Genomic DNA, 23,824 nt, shown 5'->3' with positions numbered 1-23,824 from the left:
CGTCCCAGTGTCCCTAGTACCTAGCTTAACTCTATATAGCAAAGCAGAAGTGGCTGAACTCACCCTACAATTTAACTCTCCTCCTAATAATCTCCAAAAACGGGTCGTCTTCCTTCCCTTAGTCATTGGAATTTCTCTAGCCTCCTCCTTAGTGGCGTCAGGGCTTGGAACTGGGGCACTCGCCCACTCCGTACAATCTACTCGATCTCTAACTGCCCAAATTCAAGAAGCCATAGAGGCTTCGGCTGAAAGTCTAGCCTCTTTACAACGTCAAATCACTTCAGTAGCTCAGGTGGCAGCACAGAACAGGAGAGCACTAGATCTTCTTACAGCTGAGAAAAGAGGAACATGTCTTTTCTTAGGAGAAGAATGTTGCTATTACATAAATGAGTCAGGCCTGGTTGGTACAAACATCCAAACCCTAAACAGAATTAAAATAGAACTAAAAAACTTCAACACCCCCCTAACCCCAGGCCCACCCATATAGGTGCTACCAGCAATACAACAAATGCTCCCCTTCCTCATTCCTATATTAATCCTCTGTCTTATCCTATGCTTTGCCCCCATTTTAATCAAATTTCTCCGAGCCAAAGTTCAAGAGATCACCCGTGTCGCCTTCAACCAGATGCTCCTACATCCCTACGTCCAGGTGCCAACCATAGACCCTCATGACAACGCCCCCTGACAGCAGGAAGCAGCCGGACAGACAACGACGCCCCCATCATCATAATCAATAAAAGGTTGGACTGTCTGGATGGAGGGAGAGGGAAACAAAGAACAAAGGTGACTAAGATGGCGTACTTCTGGGTTCTTCATCACCAACTTTCCCGCGCCGGGGAAGGCACAGGTCAACTGTGCAGGCACAGCATGACATCCGACTGAGGAAACCGAAACCTACCTGGCTGCGCCCACCGCACGGCCCTCGACCCGCCCGCATCCCGCCTACCGCCCCCCACACTCCCAGGCCCAAGACATAAAAGCTGCTCCCGGCAGGCGCGCGGCACGAACTACCTCGGCCCCTCCTCATACGCGGACTTAGGAACCTCGCCTGAGAACGCCGGAGCGACTTCCTCGGCCTCCGCTGCCGGAGACTGGTGAACCTCGCCTCCTCTTTCTATACACTGGCTATGTAATAAAGTCTCCTTTTTATCTTGCCTACTTGCCTTCCTCTGGCGCCAGCTCTGGTGGTCGCATAAACAAATCACCGCCATGCTGTAGGTGTTTAATAAACATTATCTTCCACAATGATGATGATTAAGGGACTAAATTTCATGCGCGTCCATGTGAAGAGACCACCAAACAGGCTTTGTGTGAGCAAAAAGGCTGTTTATTTCACCTGATGCAGGTGGGCTGAGTCTGAAAGAGAGTCAGCAAAGGGAGATAGGGGTGGGGCCGTTTTATAGGATTTGGGTAGGTAGTGGAAAATTACAGTCAAAGGCGGTGGTTCTCTCGCGGGCAGGGGCGGGGGTCACAAGGTGTTTGGTGGGGAAGCTTCTGAGCCAGGAGAATGAATTTCACAAGGTTAATGGCTCAGTTAAGGCGGGGCAGGAACAAATCACAATGGTGGAATGTCATCAGTTAAGGCAGGAACAAGCCATTTCCACTTTTGTGATTCTTCACTTGCTTCAGGCCATCTGGACGTATACATGCAAGTCACAGGGGATATGATGGCTTAGCCTGAGCTCAGAGGCCTGACATTCCTGCCTTCTTATATTAATAAGAAAAATAACATAAAATAATATTGAAGTGTTGGGGCAGCAAAAATGTTTGGTGGGGTGGCGTGGTGAGATAATGGGCAATGTTTCTCAGGGCTGCTTTGAGCGGGATTAGAGGCGGCATGGGAACCTAGAGTGGGAGAGTTAAATTAAGCTGAAGGAAGATTTTGTGGTAAGGGGTGATATTGTGGGGCTGTTAAAAGGAGCATTTGTCATATAGAACGATTGGTGATGGCCTGGATGCGGTTTTGTATGAATTGAGAAACTAAATGGAAGACACAAGGTCTGAATTAAGAGAAGGAGAAAAACAGGTATTAAATGACTAAGAATTGGGAAGACCCAGGACATCCAATTAGAGAGTGCTCAAGGGGGTTCAGCATAATTACTTGCTTGGTTGGTGAGTGTTGGGGCTCTATCCTTGACAGAGTCCTCCTTTTTAAGTTGGAGGCTGAGCTTTGTGAGGTGTATTTAAAAGACCATTAGTCCGTTCTACCTTTCCTGAAGATTCAGGACGGTAAGGGGTATGAAGGTTTCACTGAATACCAAGAGCCTGAGAAACTGCTTGGGTGATTTGACTAGTAAAGGCTGGTCCGTTATTGGACTGTATAGAGGTGGGAATGCCAAACTGAGGAATTACATCTTACAGAAGGGAAGAAATAACCATGGTGGCCTTTTCAGACCCTGTGGGAAAGGCCTCTACCCATCCAGTGAAAGTGTCTACCCAGACCAAGAGGAATTTTAGTTTCCTGACTCAGGGCATGTGAGTAAAATCAATTTGTCAGTCCTGGGCAGGGGTGAATCCCCGAGCTTGATGTGTAGGGAAGGGAGGAAGCCTGAACAATCCCTGAGTAGTAGAATAGCAGATGGAACACTGAGAAGTGATTTTCTTGAGGATAGATTTCCACGATGGAAAGGAAATGAGAGGTTCTAAGAGGTGGGCTAGCGGCTTGTAACCTACATGGAAGAGGTTATGAAATGACAACAGAATAGAATGGGCCTGTGAGGCTGGAAGGAGATATTTTCCCTGGTCTAAGAACCATTTGCCTTGTGTGGGAAGAGATTGATAGGTGGAAGTTTCAGTAGGGGAGTAGGTGGGAGTGACCGATGAAAAGGAGAAAAACTAGCTGTGAGGGACAGAAGTTGGAATGCTAGCTGCTTCTTTAGCTACCTTATCAGCATAAGTGTTGCCTGAGCAATGGGATCTGATGCCTTTTGATGGCCCTTGCTGTGAATGACTCCAGCTTCCTTGGCAAGTAAAGTGGCCTTGAGAAGAGTTTTTATTAAGGAGGCATTAATGATGGAGGACCCTTGCGTAGTGAGGAAACCTCTTTCTGCCCATATAACAGCATGGTGGTGCAGGATATGGAAGGCATATTTAGAGTCAGTATAAATATTGATGCATAGTGCTTTTGCAAGAGTAAGGGCTCAAGTTAAGGCTATGAGTTCGGCTTGCTGAGAGGTAGCGGGGGCGGGGGAGCAGAGCAGTAGCCTCAATTATAGATGTGGAAGATACTATAGCATAGCCTGCCTTTGCTGGTGAGGGGCGATTAGGCCTGGTGGAACTGCCATCAGTAAACCAAGTGTGATCAAGATGAGGAACAGGAAAGAAAGTAATATGGGGAAATGGAGTGAATGTCAGGTGGATCAGAGAGATACAGTCATGGGGGTCAGGTGTGGTATCCGGAATAATGTGGGAGGCCGGATGGAAGTCTGGTCCAGGAACAATGGTAATTGTGGGAGACTCAACAAAGAGTGAGTATAGCTGAAGGAGCTGGGGAGCAGAAAGTATATGTGTCAGGTGGGAGGAAGAAAATAGATTTTAGAAGTTATGAGAACTATAGAGAGTGAGTTGAGTATAGTTTGTGATTTTTAGGGCCTCTAAAAGTATTAGGGCGGCGGCAAGCCACTGCACGGAGACATGATGGCCAGCCTAAAACAGTAAGGTCAAGTTGTTTGAACAAAAAGGCTATAGGGGGCGCAGTCCCAGTCCTTGTGTAAGAATTCTGACTGCACAGCCCTGCACTTTGGCTGTGTGTAATGAAAAGGGTTGAGATGAATCAGGGAGAGCTAGCATGGGAGCAGTCTCTAAAGCTGTCTTCAAGGATCGGAAAGAGGAGTGGGGAAAGGATTTAGGATCTATGGGGTCAGCTAGGTTTTCTTTTGTGAGTTTATATAATGGTTTCGTTAGGATGGCAAAACCAGGTATCCAAAGGCAAAAGTATCCAGGAAGGAAAGGAGTTGTTGTTTTATAGAAGGGGTTGGGGTTTGAGAGATCAGGCAGACATGATTGGCAGGGAGAGCACGTGTGTTTTTATGAAGAATTATACTGAGGTAGGTAACAGATGGAGAAGAAATTTGAGCTTTGGAGGGGGATACCTGATAACCCTTGGAGAATAAATGTGAAGGAGCAGGAGGGTGTCTTGTTGAGAAGATTCAAAGGAAGTGCTACAAAGTAGAAGGTCATCAATATATTGAATAAGGTGAGAAGTGGAGGGGTGGAAAGAAAGTAAATCATGAGAAAGAGCTTGGCTGAAGTAATGAGGGCTGTCCCTGAAGCCTTGCAGCAATACAGCCCAGGTAAGCTGCTGGGAATGATGGGTGTCAGGGTCAGTCCAGGTAAAAGCAAGAGAGGCTGGGATGAGGGGTGTAGGGGAATAGTGAAAAAAGCATCTTAAGATCAAGAACGGAATAGTGAGTTGTGGAGGAAGGTATTGAGGACAAAAGAGTGTATGGGTTGGGCACCACAGGGTGGATTGGCAAAACAATTTGGTTGATAAGGCGCAGGTCCTGAACTAACCTGTAAGACTTGTCCAGTTTTTGAACAGATAAAATGGAAGAATTGTAAGGAGAGTTTATAGGTTTTAGAAGCCCATGCTGTAACAGGCAAGTGATAACAGGCTTTAATCCCCTTAAAGCCTGTTGTGGGATGGGATACTGGCATTGAGCGGGGCAAGGGTTATTAGATTTTAATGGGATAGTAATGGGCATTTGATCAGCTGCCAGGGAGGGAGTGGAGGTGTCCCATACTTGTGGGTTAAGCTGGGGGATACGAGAGGAAGACGTGAAGGAGGCTTTGGATTGGGAAGAAGGGTGGCAATGAGATGTGGCTGTAGTCCAGGAATAATCTGGGAAGCAGATACTTTGGTTAAAATGTCTCAGCCTAATAAGGGAACTGGGCAGGTGGGGATAACTAAAAAGGAGTGCATAAAAGAATGTTGTCCAAGTTGGCACCAGAGTGGGGGAGTTTTAAGGGGTTTTGAAGCTTGGCCATCAATACCCACAACAGTTATGGGGGCAAGGGAAACAGGCCCTTGAAAAGAAGGTAATGTGGAGTGGGTAGCCCCCATGTCGATTAAACAGGGGACAGACTTACCCTCCACTGTAAGAGTTACCCAAAGCTCGGCGTCTGTGATAGTCCAGGGGGCTTCTGAAGCGATCGGGCAGTGTCAGTCTTCAACTGCTAAGCTGAGGAGATCTGGGAAGGAGCCAGCCAAGGAACGCTGGGTTTGGGCTCCAGGAGCTTTAGGAGCGGTGGCAATGTGAGTTGGACCTCCAGTGGGGACCCGCACAGACAGGGCTTAGGAGGAATCCGGGGCTGCGGGCATTCTGAGGCCCAGTGGCCAGGCTTTTGCTATTTGAAGCAAGGTCCATGGGGATGTTTTGAAGGAGCCCCTGGGAGCTGTGGCTTGGATGTTCTGAAGTTTTTGTATGCTGGAGACGTGGTTGTGGGCTGTCTTACAGTGGAAGCAAGTAGCTGTAACTCAAGAGATGCATTGTAGCTTGGCTGCCTCTTCTCTATTATTGTACACCTGAAGGCGAGGTTAATTAAGTCCTGTTGTGGGGTTTGAGGGCTGAAATCTAACTTTTGGAGTTTTTTCCTAATGTCAGGAGCAGATTGGGTGATAAAAGAATAAGGTGGCCTCTGGCTCTTCTGGGTCTAGGGTGGTAAAGCATCTAAGGGTTGCTGCTAAGCAGGCCATGAACTGGGCTGGGTTTTCTTTACCTTAGGTAGTTTCTTTAAGTTTGTCATAATTAACAGCTTTGTAAGCTGCCTTTTAAAGCCCTTCAACTAGGCAGGAAACCATGTAATCTCACCTAGCTATACCTGGGGAATCTGCCTGATCGTTCCATTGGGGATCCTCTCGGGGAACTGCTCTAATGCCTTCCTGGAGGTCTGGCTCATGGAGCCAGCGGTTGTCAGCATGAGATTGGGCTAGAGAAAACTCTTTCCTGTTCATCTGGGGAGAGGGTAGAAGTTAGGATGACATTTAAGTCACTCCAGGTTAAATTGTAGGACAGAGTTAGGTATTGGAATTCCTGTATACATTTACTGGGGTCTGATGAGAAAGAGCTAAATGCTGGCTGATTTGGGAAAGGTCTGAGAGAGAGAAAGGCACATGTAACCTGACCATGCTTTCAGCTCCAGCCACCTCTCTAAGAGGAAACTGTTGGGCAGGTGGGAGAGGTAGTCACAGAATGAAACTGTAAACCAGACCAGGTGTGAGGAGGGGAGGTAATAGAAGGGTTATAGGGTGGGGGAGCAGAGGCTGAAGAAGAGTTGGAGCCTGATTCAGCCTGGAGGGGAGCGACCTGAGGAGGAGCAGTCTGGGGAGGAGGTGAGAGGTCAGATGGGTCAATAGAAAAGGAAGATTCACAAGACTTAGCGACGCTTGGGGTTGGGACTGAAGGGACAGGCAGGGGAAAGAAGGAGGATTTGGGACAAGTCACATTGGGAACATAGACTAGGGAGGGAACGAAGTATGAAAAATGCCTAGACATAAGGCACCTCAGACCATTTGCCCATTTTTTGACAAAAATTATCTAAATTGTGTAGGATGGAGAAATCAAAAGTGCCGTTTTCTGGCCATTTAGAACCATGGTTGAGTTTGTATTGGGGCCAAACGGTGTTGCAGAAGAAAATAAGACACTTAGATTTTAGGTCAGGCAAGAGTTGAAGAGGTTTTAAGTTTTTGAGAACGCAGGCTAAGGGAGAAGAAGGAGGAATGGAGGGTGGAAGGTTGCTCACAGTGAAGGAGGCAACTTTAAAGAGAAGGGTAGAGATACGGAGAAGGGGGTGGGGAGCAGCCCTGGGCTGCAATGTGAGTAAGCAGCCAAAGCAGGTGTCCCCACAACTGACTTGCCACCAAGGGAATGTGGGTGATTGACCAAGGCAGGCGTCCTTGCAGTGATCAGACACCAATGGAATGTGGGTGAATAATCAGGCAGGTGCCCCTGCAGTGATTAAACACCAAGGGAAGACTGTCTTCCGGAGTCCGTGACCAGCGCCAGAGTTTTGGGTCCACGGATAAAATGTGTCTCTTTGTCTCTACTAGAGAGGAAAAAGAACTGGAATTGGAAGGACAGGGAGATTGAAGGGTAGTGAGAGAGGCTGGAGAAGAGAGTGAAAAGACCGCTTACCCAATTTGAAATTGGTGAGATGTTCCTTATGCTGGTTGGTCTGAGGACCTGAGGTCATAGGTGGATCTCTTCACAGAGTGAGGGTGAGGACAAGGGACTGGTCTCCCGAAGGAGTCCCTCTGACTCGGGTCTTCAGCACCAATGTCACACGCGTCCGTGTGAAGAGACCATTAACAGGCTTTGTTGTTTATTTCACCTGGGTGCAGGCAGGCTGAGTCCAAAAAGAGAGTCAGCGAAGGGAGACAGGGGTGGGACTGTTTTATAGGATTTGGGTAGGTAGTGGAAAATTACAATCCAAGGGGGCTTTTCTCTTACAGACAGGGGCAGGAGTCACAAGGTGCTCAGTGGAGGAGGTTTTGAGCCAGGAGAAAGAATTTCACAAGGTTAATCACTCAGTTCAGGTGGGGCAGGAACAAATCACAATGGTGGAATGTCATCAGTTAAGGCAGGAACTGGCCATTTTCACTTCTTTTGTGATTCTTCACTTTCTTCAGGCCATCTGGACATATATATACGTACAGATCACAGGGGACACGATGGCTTAGCTTGGGCTCAGAGGCCTGACACTAACCATAACAGATAGAATTGAAAAAAGCGGAAGAACCAAAAAGAGCCCACCACTCTCCTGAGCTGGGAGAATTTGCCCAGTATTCCAGGGATAGGTGTGTCCTAAGCTTTCACTAGGTAGGGTCAATGCCCAGCAGCTGAGCCAGAAGGAAGATTTGGGCAGACACTGTCACTGGTGAACACGTAAGCTCCAGAGCTAGAATACTACTGATGATGGTGACTGGCTTTGGTTCTTCTGTCTGGTCTGACACCCAGAAAGCCCATCAGACTCACTGCTATGAACCTTCTAGTGCCACAGCAGGCCAGAAACCACAGCCCTGCCTCCCCTTCTCCTGAGTGCCCTGTGTGGGTGTGGTGAGGGCAAGGGTGGATTCAGTATTTCTGTAATGGAAACTAGAAATACCCAGCCCCACAGTAGCTGCATTCCAAAGGGGTGGAGCTCTGACTTCCTTTGTTTCATGCTTTTAGAGACAATGACAGCAAGACCTCTCATAGGAAGTGCTAGGACCACTGGAGAGAGTGAATTCAACTCTTGGCCAAAAACCTATGGGTGATCTTTCAGGCCTCGCTATAGGCAATTACAAAAGCTTTACCTGGCAGGGGTCATGGGGGGATGTGCCCTCCCCACATCAGACTTGATGCACAGCCAGTGCATTGCAGGCTGTGAATGGAGTTGCAGTCAAGGACTCAGACATCCCTAATTGATCATGCTCTCACACATGTCTGCATTCCTAGACCAGATGCCTCCATTCGGAGTCCACCTTCTCAGGAGCCTTTGGCAGAAGTCTTTCTCAAGCACCTGGGCTAATACCTCTTTTTGCCATGGTGGGAGTTGGGGGGTGCCTAAAAATATTTTTTCTCCACGCTGACTCAGTACTCAGTACTTTTCTACTCCTAGCCCTTCCCTGTCACCTCTCCTGCCCCTGGGTTCATAAAATGGCAGAAGCCTTTTTGTTCAGGGCTCCCTTAACAGTGAGATGATGATGCCCTGCATCTGTGCTAATCCATCAGACCCCTGTTGGAGCCACTCCATGTGGTAAAATGGAATAATGGAGGAGTTGGTACTTTTCTGGTTCAGTCCCTTCCTTATACTATCAAAGGAAGTGATTAAAGCCTGACTGTAACTTTTATTTTGACTTATCTTAATCAACTACTCCGACACCCAGCAGCTCAGCTCTCTCTAGTTCAGCGGAGCTCTTGAAAAATTGGAATGGCAAGCTGGGTAGTTGATTATGAATAATGCCGTTTTTGAAGAGCAAAGAGCCTGAAAATTTCGTGGGGCAATTCACCAATGATGGGTGTAAGCAGACCTTGCAGGGCACTCCTGGAGGATGCTAATGGATCATTTGCCAGAGTCAGAGGTCTAACCGGGCACTCTGCCAGTGAGTCCTGGGAAGTACTAGCAGACCTCACGTGGCACTTTACCAGCCATGCCAATGGGTCTCAGGAATTGCTATTGTAAGTCACAGGGTATACTTGGAGGATGATAGAAAATGGTTCATAAAAGCTTTTGGTTCCAAGGTAACCATTGATCCTCCTGTTTATCCCCATCACCTCGGCTGAGATAAACTAGTGGATCAAATTAGAGATCCAGCAGAGGGGCTCTAAGAAGCCACAGAAACAATTCCCTGGACACTGTTCTCTGATGATGGGTCCAGAAGTCATTGGAGACCCTGCAAACTGACTTTACCCCAAAACTATTCCTAGATCTAAGCAGTTCCCTGGGGCTTATGGACAACATGCCATGCAGCATGTTACTGAGACTCATGCTTCTAATAAAAATAATGTAGAGCTCTTTAGAATCACTTTGTCCAGTGATCTCACTAGATAGGGTCAGTGCCCAGCAGCCAAGCCAGAAGGAAGACTTGCTTAGAGGAAGAAACCATAGAGACTTGGCTAGTTTGCTTCCATTATGAAAAAGATAATCTTGTTAAATAAACTTCATAAAGGAAAGTGGCTCCTTGAGGGGTACATCACTACAGACCTCCTCCTCCATAGTGCCTTGATAGTGGCCACTTTCTCTGAGGAGGAGGAGCAAGGTGGGGAGATGAGACTGTATGTATACTAACGACCATCTCATTTCTCAGCTGGGTACTATTTGGTCTCTGACAGATTTGGTCCACACATCATGAGTACCTAGTTACTGAAATACATGTCTCAACCACTTCGCAGAGGCTATGGAGGTCCTGCAGCCCTCCTGGTGGTTTCTTGGGTCTAGTATGAGGAAGTGGGAACAGTAGATGAGAAGATTAACCAGACTTAGATTATAGGTTTGTTCGTGCTGCTCCTGCTTGTTGTCAAGCCCAATTAAGCCACCTCCTGAGGTCAAGTCCATCAATCTGCTACGTGATCCAGATCTTAACTGAGAAATTCTCAGGAACAGAAAAAGTGGCTTCTGATAAAATAGCAAAATTTGACCCCTCCCCTCCAAAAAAGGAGCATAAAAATAGTACTTGAGTGCCTCTTCTGGACTATCTGGGCAAGGGCCTTCCCAAAGGGATCTCTGAGTCTGATTACTCAATAATGGAACCACGAAAGCAGATTGATGGGCTCCCCACTAAGAAACTCAAGGCCAAGTACCAGGCCATGGGAATTTGATAAGTGGTCCCGCTAGAGTCTGCACAGTGATGGCGTTCCACCTCTTCTGGTGGATTTGGAGACAAATCAGAGATCCTGAGCAACTTTTGCTCTGACACTCAGCTTTCAAATATAAATAAGATTAGGGGTTACAAACAAAGATCCAAAGATTAGGGGTTATAAACAAGATCCTTCTGTACCCAGGCGACCCAGAGGCCCTATGCCAAGGTTAGAGTTCAACTGAAAAGTGGAGAGCAATTGCACTTCTTAGCCCTTTTAGATACCAGTACACAGGTGACTGTGATCCCCACAAACCCTTGCATCAAGATGAGGAGAAAACAGATCGTATTCTCTGATTTTGGGCTCCTACTAACCTCCATTGTCATGGCCCCACTACTGAATGAAATATTGGTACTGATGTGTTTTCCATGTGTACCCCCACTTGCCTTTGCCCCCAAGCCCTGACAGGAATTGCAATTGTTATGGCCATCTTAGTGGGAAATATAGAAGACCATGGACCACCTGATGACCAACACCTAATACTGTTGTTTCCCAAAAAACAATATCAGCTGCCTAGGGGACAAAAAAAAATAATTGCCATCATTGCTGAGCTTAAGGAAGCCAAAGTGTTTCATGGGACTATTTCTCCATTCAATAACCCCATCTGGCCTGTGCACAAGACCTTGGTTTCTTGGAGACTTACCATTGATTGTAGGCAGCTCAGTGCATAATACCACATTTGGCACCAGTAGTACCTGACATTGTGACTATTACAAAGGCCCAAAACAGAAAGAACTTGGTATGCAGCAATTGATACTATAAATGCATATCAAATTGTAGTCCCCAGTGTTGGAGATGGGGCCTGGTGGGAGGTGATTAGATCATAGGGGCAGATTTCCCCTTTGGTTTTGTTCTAATGATAGTGAGTAATCATGAGATCTGGCTGTTTAAAAGTGTAGCATTGGCTGGGCATGGTGGCTCATGCCTGTAATCCCAGCACTTTGGGAGGCCAAAGCAGGCAGATCACGAGGTCAGGAGTTCGAGAACAGCCTGACCAACATGGTGAAACCCTGTCTCTACTAAAAATACAAAAATTAGCTGGGCATGGTGGTGTGTGCCTGTAATCCCAGCTACTCAGGAGGCTGAGGCAGGAGAATTGCTTGAACCTGGGAGGCGGAGGTTGCAGTGAGCCAAGATGGTGCCACTGCACTCCAGCCTGGGTGACAGAGTGAGATTCCGTCTCAAAAAAAAAAAAAAAAAAAAAGTGTAGCACCTCTCCTGTCTTCCTCCTGCTCTGGCTGTGTGAAGATGTACCTGCTTCCCCTTCTACCATAATTGTAAGTTTCCTGAAACCTCCAAGTCATGCTTCCTCTACAGCCTGTGTAGCTGAGTCAATTAAACCTCTTTTCTTTATAAATTACCCAGTCTCAGGTATTTCTTTATAGCAGTGCAAGAACAAACTAATACAGAGCAATGTCTTAAAACTGCTCCTCCCTGAATCCTCACTCTCACAGCCAGAGACCTAGTTGCCATCTGCAATGGACTTAATTGTGCCCTGCCTCAAATTCCTATGTTGAAGTTGTAATCCTCAATGTGACTGCATTTATAGATTCAGCTTTTAGGCAATAATTAAGGTTAAAAGAGGTCACAGGGTAGGGTCCTAATCCAATAGAATTGGTTGCCTGATAACCTTATAAGAAGAGGAAGATTGACCAGGCATGGTGGCTCATGCCTGTAATCCCAGCACTTTGGGAGGCTGAGGCGGGTGGATCACCTGAGGTCAGGAGTTTGAGGCCAGCCTGGCCAACCAACATGGTGAAACCCTGTCTCTACTAAAAATACAAAAATTAGCTGGGCATGTTGGCACATCCCTGTAATCTCAGCTACTCAGCAGGCTGAGGTAGGAGAATCACTTGAATCTGGGAGGCGGATATTTTCTCTCTCTCTCCCCTTCCTTATCTCCCTCCCCACTCTTTCTTTCCACTGGAATGTGAAAGGAAAGGCCAGTGAGTACACATAGAGAAGGCAGCCAACTGCAAGCAAGGAAGACGACTCTCACCAGAACCTGAGGACACTGGCATCCTGACCTTAGACTTCCAGCCTCTAGAACTGTAAGAAAATAAATTTGTGTTGTTTAAGCCAGCCAGTCTATATTTTGTTGCAGCAGCCCAAACAGACTAAGACGCCATTCTTGATACCTTCTTCTTTCTCAGCCCCACATATAATATGTCAGCATATCCTGTGTGCCCTTCCTTCAAAATATGCTCTGAATCTGGTTACTTACCACTTCCACTGTTGCCACTCATAACCAAACTGCTATCATCAGCTTTTCCCTAAACACCTGCAATAGCTCCTTACTAGGCTCCTGCACTCATGCCTGATTCCCTCCCATCTGTTATCTTCATATTAGCCAAATTAGTCTTCCCTAAACCTACATCAGATCATGTTAGTGATAAAAAATAATACAGTGGCTTTCCACTGTACCCTAGGACTTGATTTAAAATTCTTAGCATGGCCTTCAAAGCTTTGCCTAATCTATCTCCTGCTTAACTCTTCAAACTACTGGAGCCTCTGTTCTCCTCACTCCTCACCATCTAGTCACATGGCCTCTTTTGCAATATATGAAAATATCCCAGCTTGGAATCACTGCCCATCATCTTTCACCTGGCTCATTCTTATTTATCCTTCAGGTTCAGCTTTCATGTCCCTTCCTTGGAGTGGCCTCCCATGACCTACATCCTAAATTAGAAGTCTTTGTATTCTTTCTAGTTTTACCATGTTCTTTACATTGACATACATACCACCAGTTTTGTATTTATTGGTATATTGTCTGGCTCCCCCGTTGGGTGACCAATTTCATGAGAGTAAGGAAAGCATCTGCCTTGTTCACTGACGTTATTACCAGCACCCAGCCTAGGGTTCAACAGGAGTAGGTACTCAGTAAACATGCGTTGAGTGAGTGAATAAATGAATAGACTCTATGAGGTTGATGTTTTTAGTTCAGAGTAGTTTGGTGATTTACTTGCCACACAGCTAGCAAGCAGACATAAATGGGCAAGATCCCAGAATCATAGTTCCAAGGTGAATACATAATCTAAGAGGCTGCTAGGGGGTGAAAAATGGAAGAGGGCATGGAGTGTGAGACAGGTGAAAAGATTCCAGACCATTGATTCTAGGGAGATCTTTCTCCGGTGTGTGTTTTGGCGGGCGGAGTACATACTCAATATTCACATTTGTTGAAAAATAGCTTCTGATTTCATAATAAATATATATTGCTGAAAGACTATTCCGGTTGATAAGGATAACAGAAAATACAGCATTTCTTCACTGAGGGCAGATTTTTTCAGTTTATCGAAAGGAGGCAAGTTAAAAACGTGACTAGGAAACTGCACGAAAGCTTTCTGCCATTCCCCTGACTGGAGCTAAGGCCTCCTGGGGTGCAGGAGACACCAAGGTTTGGGTCGTGCCGGGACTATGCTCATATAGTGAAGAGTAGGTCTTGGGGACACAGCAACTCACAGGCTGCACATTCCCACCCACCCCTCACCCCAGCAAACTGCACATCATTCCACCCCTATCCCACAGACCCCCCTTCACAATTCCCTAATCTGTATATTACCTCTCAGGCTCTACACATGCCCCACGCCAGTCCCCCTCTCCAAGCTCCACTTTACCCCACATCACCCCTCAGACTTCACATTACCTCCTAGAATCACATCATCCCACAAATGGTGAGAAACAGCCATTTGTGAAAAGTGCATTTGGAAGGCGCTGGCCAGGAGAGTTGGGTGCAAAGCCAGAACCCTCAGGCAGAGGCGGCGTGAGGGCCAACTCGACAGCAGAAGGCACCTGAGAGCCTCTTGGCAAAGGCCATGCAAGGACACACGCTCCTGTAAGTACAGCCTCCATGCCTGGGTTAATTCCTAGACAGGTAGTGAGCCAACCGAGCCAGCCACCCACTTTCTAAAAAAAAAATCTCCTCTTTCTCGTTGCCCTCCTCTGCTCAGCATCATTCACTATGTCTTGAATATTTTAAATGGCCCTCTGGATATCTGTAAAACAAAGGCTAGTATTTATCATTATTATTATAATTAATCAGATATATAGGTAAAAGGCGATCCTAGGAACAAAGCCAAGAATCTGGAGTAAGGACGGCTAATGGGGATTGTGTTTGAATAGTTTGCTTTTGTTTCTTATTTTGCTTGGGTTGTGACGTGTGTTGTTTCAACATATGGCAAAAACAAACAAACAAACACACTCTGTTAATGTATTGGTCACAAAGTGTCTTTCTGGGAAAAGGCATTTATTTTCCCAGAGTGATGTGACACATTTCTGGTGAAATGCATTAACATTAACGTTCCTTTTTTTTTTTTTTTTTTTTTTTTTTTTAGTTTTGGACATATGGGTTTAATTACCTGCTAGATTATCAGATGGAAATATGTGGTAGATGGATGTAAACAAGGTGCATAAACTTAGGAGAGAGGCAGCAATTTTTAAACTTTAGGTTTAGACATTCACTAGATTGGACAATTTTTTTTTTTTAACATTTAAAATAAAACTTTTGGCCACAATAAAACAATTGTATTAAAACTAGTTTCCAGAACTGCCCAAATGACTTTTTAAACATGATTTAAATGTCAAATTTTCTTTGTCAAATCTATCCAAAATACTAATTTTCCTTTTAGAACTTAGTTTATAATTTATATATTAGAGTATTAGAGTGCCCTTAATTGATGTTCACTGGGATACCTTCCTCTGAGCCCTAATGGTTTCTATCTTCCCTTTAAAACGAGTAAGTATCTTTTAATTAAGTTATCATTCTCAAAGATATTCTGGAGCAAAAATCAGGAATTAAACATGTGTAAATTATTCTTCACTTCTGTTATAGTGTAGCAATTTATCTTCTAACCCATAGTAGTCTATAAATTGAGTAAGCCTTAGTTCCTTGTTCTCTTCAGACACAGGTGACTGCAACTCAAAGCAACAGCTGGCTACCGCTTTTCCACTTCTTTATTAACATTGTAATGGAGATAGATCATTCTTTTTTTTTTTTTTTTTTTTTTTTGAGACGGAGTCTCGCTCTGTCGCCCAGGCTGGAGTGCAGTGGCCGGATCTCAGCTCACTGCAAGCTCCGCCTCCCGGGTTTATGCCATTCTCCTGCCTCAGCCTCCCAAGTAGCTGGGACTACAGGCGCCCGCCAACTCGCCCGCTAGTTTTTTGTATTTTTTAGTAGAGACGGGGTTTCGCCGTGTTAGCTAGGTTGGTCTCGATCTCCTGACCTCGCGATCCACCGTCTCGGCCTCCCAAAGTGCTGGGATTACAGGCTTGAGCCACCACGCCCGGCCGATAGATCATTCTTTATCATACAGTTTGAATAGTTTTAGCCTCTGAAGAAGGTCTTCTTTCTCCTGAACCTGCTTCACCAATTTGCCTTTTTCATTGTTTAATCTTTGTTTAGAAAGATTCTCATTCACAAACTCATTTTGGAGAGCACTGCATGACCCAGAGTCAAGTGACTGAGATTCACAGACATTGAAATTCTTTAAAGTATTTTTCAAATTTGTATTTTCTTCAAATTCACTGTCTATGTGTTTAAAACTTTCTTGAAATTCCAAACAGTTTTCCTCTGTGGAAGATGCTGGTTTCTCTGAAAAGTCTGATTGTTTTCTTCATTCTCTACTTTAAGAAGTTTCACCACATTATAACAGGAATTAAATGAAGATCTTGCTTTCCTTAATCTTTCTCTAAGAGTTGCACTCATAGGTTGTTTTCGCGAACTATTTGTATAGGGACATGATGGATTTGCAGAGGTCTGAGGAGTGCTAGGTAAAACCACAGCTGAGTCTGACGGACTTTCATCTTGAAAATGAAATCTTGGTTTTCCTTCGACTCCACAGCAGACTCCCAAGGAAGTCCAGGTCTCAGGCATCCCCCTTCCCCTCAGCAGGGTACCTCCCTCCGCCATCCCCAGTGAGAGCAAAAAGCCAGCTTTCCCTTCTTAAAGGACTCATGGGAAGGGAATAATGGAAATAATAACTTCACATGCTGAAGAAAACAGATAAAGTGTGAAGAAACCATTTATCAACATTTAAACCTCCACACACTATTTGTTCTTTTTTAAAAAGAACTTTGCTAAGAATCAGCTCCATTAAGTCAAAGAATGTTAGAACACAAAGGAACCTGCAAAATTAAATCACGTTCTTATTATATATGTGAAACAGGAGACCCAGAGAGGGTAAGTGACTTGTCCAAGGTCACAGAGCACTTGAGTGCAGTCAGGGCTGATTTCCAGTCTGCAACTCAAAAGAGAAGCAGTGTTTCTCAGTGAAAGAACAGTAGTGTGAGTTTTAAAGACTTTATTCTATTCTTTATTACATGATTATTGTAGGAAAAATTGGGACAAATTTTAAATTACCTAGAATCCTACCACTTCACAATGATCATTGTTAGTATTTTTACTGTATAATTTTCCAGACTTTTTAATGTATATGAATACTGGTAAATATGTTTACTAAAATTGGATCACACTGTCTGTACATCTCTGTAATATAACTCCTAACAGATGCAAAACTAGCCCACTGAATAGATTAACTTCATCAGTTTAACCAGTCCCTTATTGATAGATAGACAGATAAGCTTTTTCAAATGTTAAACCCTTATAAAAGATGCTGCACTAACCATTCCTGTTCAGACATCTTTTGCTGAAGTGATTTCTCCCTACTGATCAGTGTGAATTTTGTAGGAATGCAGTGATGTAGACTGGGTTTGAACTGTAGCTCTGGAACTTACTGTGTGTCTTTACACAAGTCACAACCTTTCTGTGCTCCAGTTTCTTCATCTTTAAGTGGGAATAATCATACTGATAGCCTAGAGGTGTTAAAAGGATTCAATAATACATGTAAAATAGTTGATTAATACCTAGCATGTAGCAAATCCTAAATAATATTAGTTATTATTATTACCACAATGCTGAAGAACACTGGCTCTTCAAAATAAAGCCCATGATTTTCTATTACTCTTTAAAAGAGATTAGCCAGAATTTCACAAAGAAGGTTTTAGATGCAAAACTTCAGTAGCTAAATTAATATTTCTTTTTATTTAACTTAATCTATGGAGAAGAAAAGTAATAAATTTAAATCATGTGTGGTCTGTTGAGCTAGGTTACTATGTTCTATCTATATAACTTAATGCCAGTCAAAATTTAAAAGGCATAGCTTTTCATCAAACATTCTTGTCTTAGTCTGTTTTCTGTTGCTTATAATAGATATCTAAAACTGTGTAATTTATAAAGAAAAGGAATTTATGTCATATGGTTATGGAGGCTGAAAAGCCCAAGGTCAAGGGACTGCATCTGGTGAGGACCCTCTAGCTGGTGGGGATTCTCTGCAAACTTCCTAGACAGCACAGAGCATCACAGGGTGAGGGGGCTGAGTATCCTAGCTTGGGTCTCTCTTCCTCTTCTTATGAAGTCACTAGTACCACTGCCATGATAACTCATTAATCTATTGACCCATTAATCCATGGATGGATTAGTCCATTCATGAGGGCAGAGCCTTTATGACCTATCACCTCTTAAAAGCCCCAAGACTCCACCTCTTGATACTGCCACACTGGGGATTAAATTTCAACGTGAGTTTTGGAGGGGACAAATATTCAAACCATAGTCATTTGTAAGTAAAGTAAGTAAAAAATCAACTGTTTTGTGATAAATAAAGTTGCTCACCTTTCTTTCCCCTTTGGAAAATGCTCAAAGCATGGCTTGCCCCATAAAATAAGCAGAATATCTTTACAGCCATCTGTCCAGCCTCCTGGTGCCTTCAAGCTATTCTCCACTGCTTTTCTGTTTTATCCATGGGCCCCTAGCTATTTCATATTCCTCAGAGGGGTGGGTGAGAGCACAGAAGCCGAAGTTTTCATCTCTGAAACTTTGCTTTTAAACTGAAAAGATATCCATGTGTCACACTGGGATTCATTTCTATCTGAAGCTTTGGAAACAAATCACGACTTTTACCAAAGCCTATACAGTGAATCTAATTTATGTGTCACCTTTATTTCACCAATGGTTGCTTTAAAAATAAGGGAACACTCACCCTCTTTGAAAAGCTGGGTGGAAGGTTCAGTGTTGGATGGCTTATTTCAGAAGTCAGAGGTCAGTGACCAAAATTCACGGTGACCAGAAGCATTCCAAAATGCTGCCAGTAACTCCATGCTTACTGTTTCTTCCTCTTCTCCTCTGCTGAACATTGTGGACATAGACACTCAGGATTGTTGGGGTACATGATACTGGTTAAATGAGTCCTTCTTGGACACAGCTTTTGTTGAATGTGAGCACCAAACACTGAGAAGTCCTTGTCCATAACTGATGCGCAGAATGACCCATACGTTTTTTGGTTTGGGATTCTTTCTTTTTTCTCTACTGTGTGTTATCCTTTTCTCTAATAGTGACCAGTCACATTCTACTGGTCTGTGTTTGTCTCACAGTTGTTGAAGTGGCTTTGCCAACTTAGCTAAGCTAGAAACATAGTTTCCTGGAATTGCCTTCCCAATATGGTTCTGAGACTGGACCAGGAGGAAAATTTGGACAGGGCTTGGGAAGTGGGAGTGAAGCAACAGATACTATATTCTGAAGTTTGGTAGGACCAGGCACTGTTGCCACTGGTGTACACTGGCACTGATCCACTGGCACACCTTGTTGGTGTGGGGCAGCAGCAGGACCTGCAACAACTCCAACTCTGACAAGAGCTCCTTCTTCAACTTCTCCAAGTCCTAGGTCAGTTGTGTGTGCATGTCCATCACTATGGATGTCAGCTCTTTCTCTAGGTCGGAGGCAGTAAGAGACAGACGCAGGTTCCAGTAAGTCTTCATGGGATTTAGTTTGTCCTAGATATTCAAGTTAATCCTTGCAGGTTCCAGTTTGTCCTTGCTTTCCCCCACACCACATACACCTCTTCTTTCCAACTGTGGGCCCTGAATATCTACAGTGATTTCAGGCTGCCATAAGTGCAGAGACAATAGCCTTCTATAGATTTCTTCCCCTGTGTAAGGTACATGGATGTTCTTTGGTCAAGAAACAGGCCAAGGTGAATATCCAGGCCTGCATGACTCAGTGAGTTTGGCATGCAGGCGCACACCTCCACTTGTTATATAACCTGTTTATGTAAGTTTATACTTCACTCTAAGCCACTATTGTCTGTAAAAGGTATAACTGCCCTGCTAACGTTCTACAGGGGCTCTTGGGACTCCACTCGGCTCAACATGGCTTAACATGGCGGGCATGCTGGTGCCCAGAGAAAAAGAGAGAGCCAAAGCTGTCTGTCTTGCAGACGGACAGGAGGGAGCCAGCACACAGCTTGGCTTGCTCATGCCCAGAGAGAAAGAGTTAAGCTGCTGACCCTGAAGGCAAGGGAGAGCCAGATACACAGCTGTTTTTGGGAGCCACTGGCTCACGCAGCTGAGACAGGGCGAACAGTGTGAGAGCTAGTGTGAGAAAGCTATTAATAAAAGCTGCTGCTGAATAAAATCATATTCACCTGCCTATGGCCCCCAAGTGTTCTTTCTGCTCATCCACCAACTCCCTCTGGACTTCAGCATGGGCTGGACCTGGATCCCGGGACCTGACAATTGGTGATGAGAATGGGATGAGGTGAGTAGGCCCCAGTCCCTGAGGGCTCCTGGGTTGGCTTTGTGGCCACAGCGTGGGCTGTGATACCCGGTGGTGGCTGTGCTGTGAAGATGGGCTCCAGTGGAAACATGGGAGGCAGTGGGTGGGTCTCCTGTGAGTATGGAGAAGGCACTGAAGCACCTGGAAGTGCACAGCACTGAGAAGAAGCATGCCTTTGCTGGCAGAGTCAGATGAGTGTTTGTAATTGTGCCGTGGGAAGTTCATGCCCAGTTCCTGTGGGACTCAGTGCAGGGAGGAGGAAGAACCTCCATGGCAGGCTTGCCCAGTGATTCACCACAAAATAGATCATGAGCAGCTACTGGGCCCCACGAGTAGGCCCAGAGACCCCCTGCTGTGGTGGAGCACCCTTCCTTTGGTGCCTGTGCCCCTGCTGAGTTGAGAGAGTGAAGCAAGTAATGTCGGCAGTCGTGCACAGACTTAGTGCAAGTCATTTGGGAGAAAGACCTTGCTGAGCAACCCAGTCCCGCTCAAGCATTCCAGTTCAAAGAGTACCTGCTGCAGTTGGTGGAAGTGTAAAGCCTTTTCTGTTTGATAAGAGAACTGGCCGAGATGCCCAACTTGGAGGGCACTGGACAATGGGAGCCACATTTGGACTTGGCAATCCACTGGTCCCTGACCCCTGGATAAGTTTCTGGGCAGAGCTGCATTTATTGACAACTATGAAGACTGGTCAGTGAAAGTGAAACCTGTATCTCTGCATCTTGGCATCAGCCGCTTGGCTTTTCCGCTTATGCGCTGTGTATGTCTCTCCCATCCATACCTGAAGACATTCTGGGGTGGATGTTTTGCATGGCTTGGCAGCTGTGTCATCTATCACAGACTTAATAGACCACTTGACAACGGAACTTGGCAGTGCCACTGTGTGGTGGACTTGGCTAATGCATTCTTGTCAACTGACAATGCTCCAGAGAGCAAGTAACAGTTTGCTTTCATGGGACAGCGACAATGGACTTTCACAGTGTTGCTGCAGGGCTACTGTATAGGCCCCACCGTATGTTGTGGTTTTGTTAATAATGTTATGTTAACCTCTGATTCTCTTGCAGGTTTAAAAGTGGCAGTGTCCCTCTTGCCTGGGATTGGGGTGATGAGGCTGAGACAGCCTTTCTGGGTAGTAAACCAGGGTGCTCATTTACACTGAATGTGCATGTAACCACAGATAATTTTGGCTAGGGCCTATAGCAGTGCATGGAGCACTTGGAAGCGCCAGTGGGCTGTTAGTCCCAACTGTGGACGGGAGCTGAGCTCTGGTGCTTACTAATAGAGAAGCAGTTATTAATAGTGGGATAGGTGCATTCATGGGTAATGACTCCCTGGACAGAGACAGCACAGACATCCACTTTAGCGAAGTGGGGTGCCTACTTGAAACAGTGAAGTATGCTAAGTACAAAGCCCTTAGCAGCAAAGTTGCAAGAGGTCTTGGGACCTGTAGTCCTAATGCAAGATAAGGCCATGGGGCCTGAGGCACTCCTAAACCCTGAGACTTCACCATTAGGAAGGGCATCCCCTCATTCCTAATAGGGCATGGCACACAGCTAGATCTAGCTGGGGTGCTACTGCTGCCTGGACTGCTGGTGCAGTCCAGCCTAGTACTAACACCATGTGGTTTGAAACCTGGTGTGGGCAAGGCAGCTAATAAGCTAAACTCAGGGCAGTGTGACTGGTAATCACCAAGGATGTGACAACCTATGATGATCTGCACCAATAGCTGGGCAGTTCATCAAAGCTTATGTATATAATGGGCTTGAGTGCCCAAAAGCTTATGTATGTATTGGGCCTGCATGCCCAAAGCTTGTGTGTCAGGCTTATGTGTCAAGCCTGTTTATGTATCAGGCCTGCATGCCCAAAGTTTATATGTCAGGCCTGTGTGCAAAACCTGAGTATCAAACCTGTGTGCCCAAGACCTAAGTCTCCCTCAGCCTAAGGGGTGGAGTGTAAGGTACATGGATGTGCTTTGGTCAAGGAATAAGCCGAAGTGGATATCCAGGACTGCATGACTCAGCGAGTTTGGCATGCAGGTGCACACCTCCACTTGTTATATAATCTGTTTGTGTAAGTTCATACTTGGCTCTATACTTGGTATAAAGGTATATTTGCCCTGCTAATGCTGTACAGGGCTGTTGGGGCTCAGCTTGGCTCAACATGGTGGTGGGTGCGCTGGTGCCCAGAGAAAGAGAGAGAGCGAAAACTGTCAGTCTTGCAGATGGACAGGAGAGAGCCAGGACACAGCTTGGCTTGCTCGTGCCCCGAGAGAAAAAGAGTTAAACTGCTGACCCTGAAGGCAAGGGAGAGCTGGCTGTACAGCTGTGTGTGGGAGCCGCCAGCTCAAGCAGCCAAGACAGGGTGGCCAGTGTGAGAGAGCTAGTGTGAGAAAGCTGTTAATAAAAGCTGCTGCTGAATAAAACCATATTCACCTGCCTACAGCCCCCGAATGTTCTTTCTGCTCATCCACCCTCTCCTTCTGGACTTCAGCATGTGTTGGACCCAGACCCCAGGACCTGACACCCTGCTTCCACAATTGCATATGGTCTAATTACTGTAATCATCCTTATTGCTTTTCACTCTGCTTCTCTGATCAAACTCTGCAACTGTGTTCAAGTGATTCTTATTTTACATCCAAATTTGCAAATCAGACACAGGATTATAGACATTACAAAAAAAATTCAATTTTGAAAAAAAAGGAAGAGATTTGTACATGACACTTAAGTAACCCATCTATTACCCTTGCTTTCTTTTTGATGTCAAACTTCTTTAAATGGCGCCCTAAGTTTATTGCAAAAGCATTTTTCTTCCTCCCATTTTCTCTGTAGTTCTTTGAATATGACTGGCTTTTAAAACACTATTTTAATTTGTCAGAAACTTATAAAATATCACATCCAGATCTTAGTCTACTTTATTTCTTTGTACTCTTTTTTTTTTTTTTGAGACGGAGTCTCACTCTGTCACCCAGGATGGAGTGCGGTGGCCGGATCTCAGCTCACTGCAAGCTCCGTCTCCCGGGTTTACGCCATTCTCCTGCCTCAGCCTCCCAAGTAGCTGGGACTACAGGCGCCCGCCACCACGCCCGGCTAGTTTTTTTTTTTTTGGTATTTTTTTAGTAGACACGGGGTTTCACTGTGTTAGCCAGGATGGTCTCGATCTCCTGACCTCGTGATCCCCCTGTCTCGGCCTCCCAAAGTGCTGGGATTACAGGCTTGAGCCACCGCGCCCGGCCATATTTCTTTGTACTCTTAACACTGTTGACTACTCTCTCTTTTTTCCTCATTAAATTTGGTTTTAATGGGTCTCAATTTCTGTGACAGGTATTTGGTCAAGTTGTTTCCGCTAAAAAGTGCTGATTTTAAAAACTAAATTACTTAAAACTACCAGATGCCAAAAAAAAAAAAAAAAAAGTTCACAAAACATTCTCCTTTCTTCCGAAGGTTTTACAATGCATTGTTATCATTAACCAGTCTTTTGTGACTAAATTTAAGTGGCCAATTGAAACAAACAGTTCTGAGACCCTTCCATCACTGATCAAGACTCAGGCCAGGCACCGTGGCTCATGCCTGTACTCCCAACATTTTGGAAGGCTGAGATGGGTAGATCACTTGAGCCCAGGAGTTTGAGACCAGTCCGGGCAATATAATGAGACCTAGTCAGGCATGGTGGCACATGCCTGTAGTCCCAGCTACTCGGGAGTCTAAGGCAGGAGGATTGCTTGAACCCAGGAGGCAGAGGTAGCAGTGAGCAGAGATCGTGCCACCGCGCTCCAGCCAGGGCAACAGAGTGAGAACCTGTCTCAAAACAAACAAAAAAAAAACCCCCAAAAAACAAAAACAAACAACAACAACAAAAAAGACTGGGGTGGCATGTTTTAGGGATAATA

At 45.3% G+C, this 23,824-nt stretch overlaps 1 protein-coding gene and 1 pseudogene across 2 annotated transcripts in view; both read right to left on the bottom strand.

Annotated features, from left to right (window-relative positions):
- LOC117077397 (putative uncharacterized protein CXorf42) overlaps positions 1 to 23,824 on the bottom strand; it is a 111,812-nt gene that overhangs the window by 49,817 nt on the left and 38,171 nt on the right. The window lies entirely within an intron of this gene.
- Positions 15,580 to 16,373, bottom strand: LOC117077396 (annotated as a pseudogene).

This window comes from Trachypithecus francoisi, unplaced genomic scaffold, assembly GCF_009764315.1.
Source record: "Trachypithecus francoisi isolate TF-2019V2 unplaced genomic scaffold, Tfra_2.0 Lachesis_group6, whole genome shotgun sequence".
In the NCBI taxonomy this organism is placed as follows: Eukaryota; Metazoa; Chordata; class Mammalia; order Primates; family Cercopithecidae; genus Trachypithecus; species Trachypithecus francoisi.
This window is presented reverse-complemented; position numbering and strand designations above follow the sequence as displayed.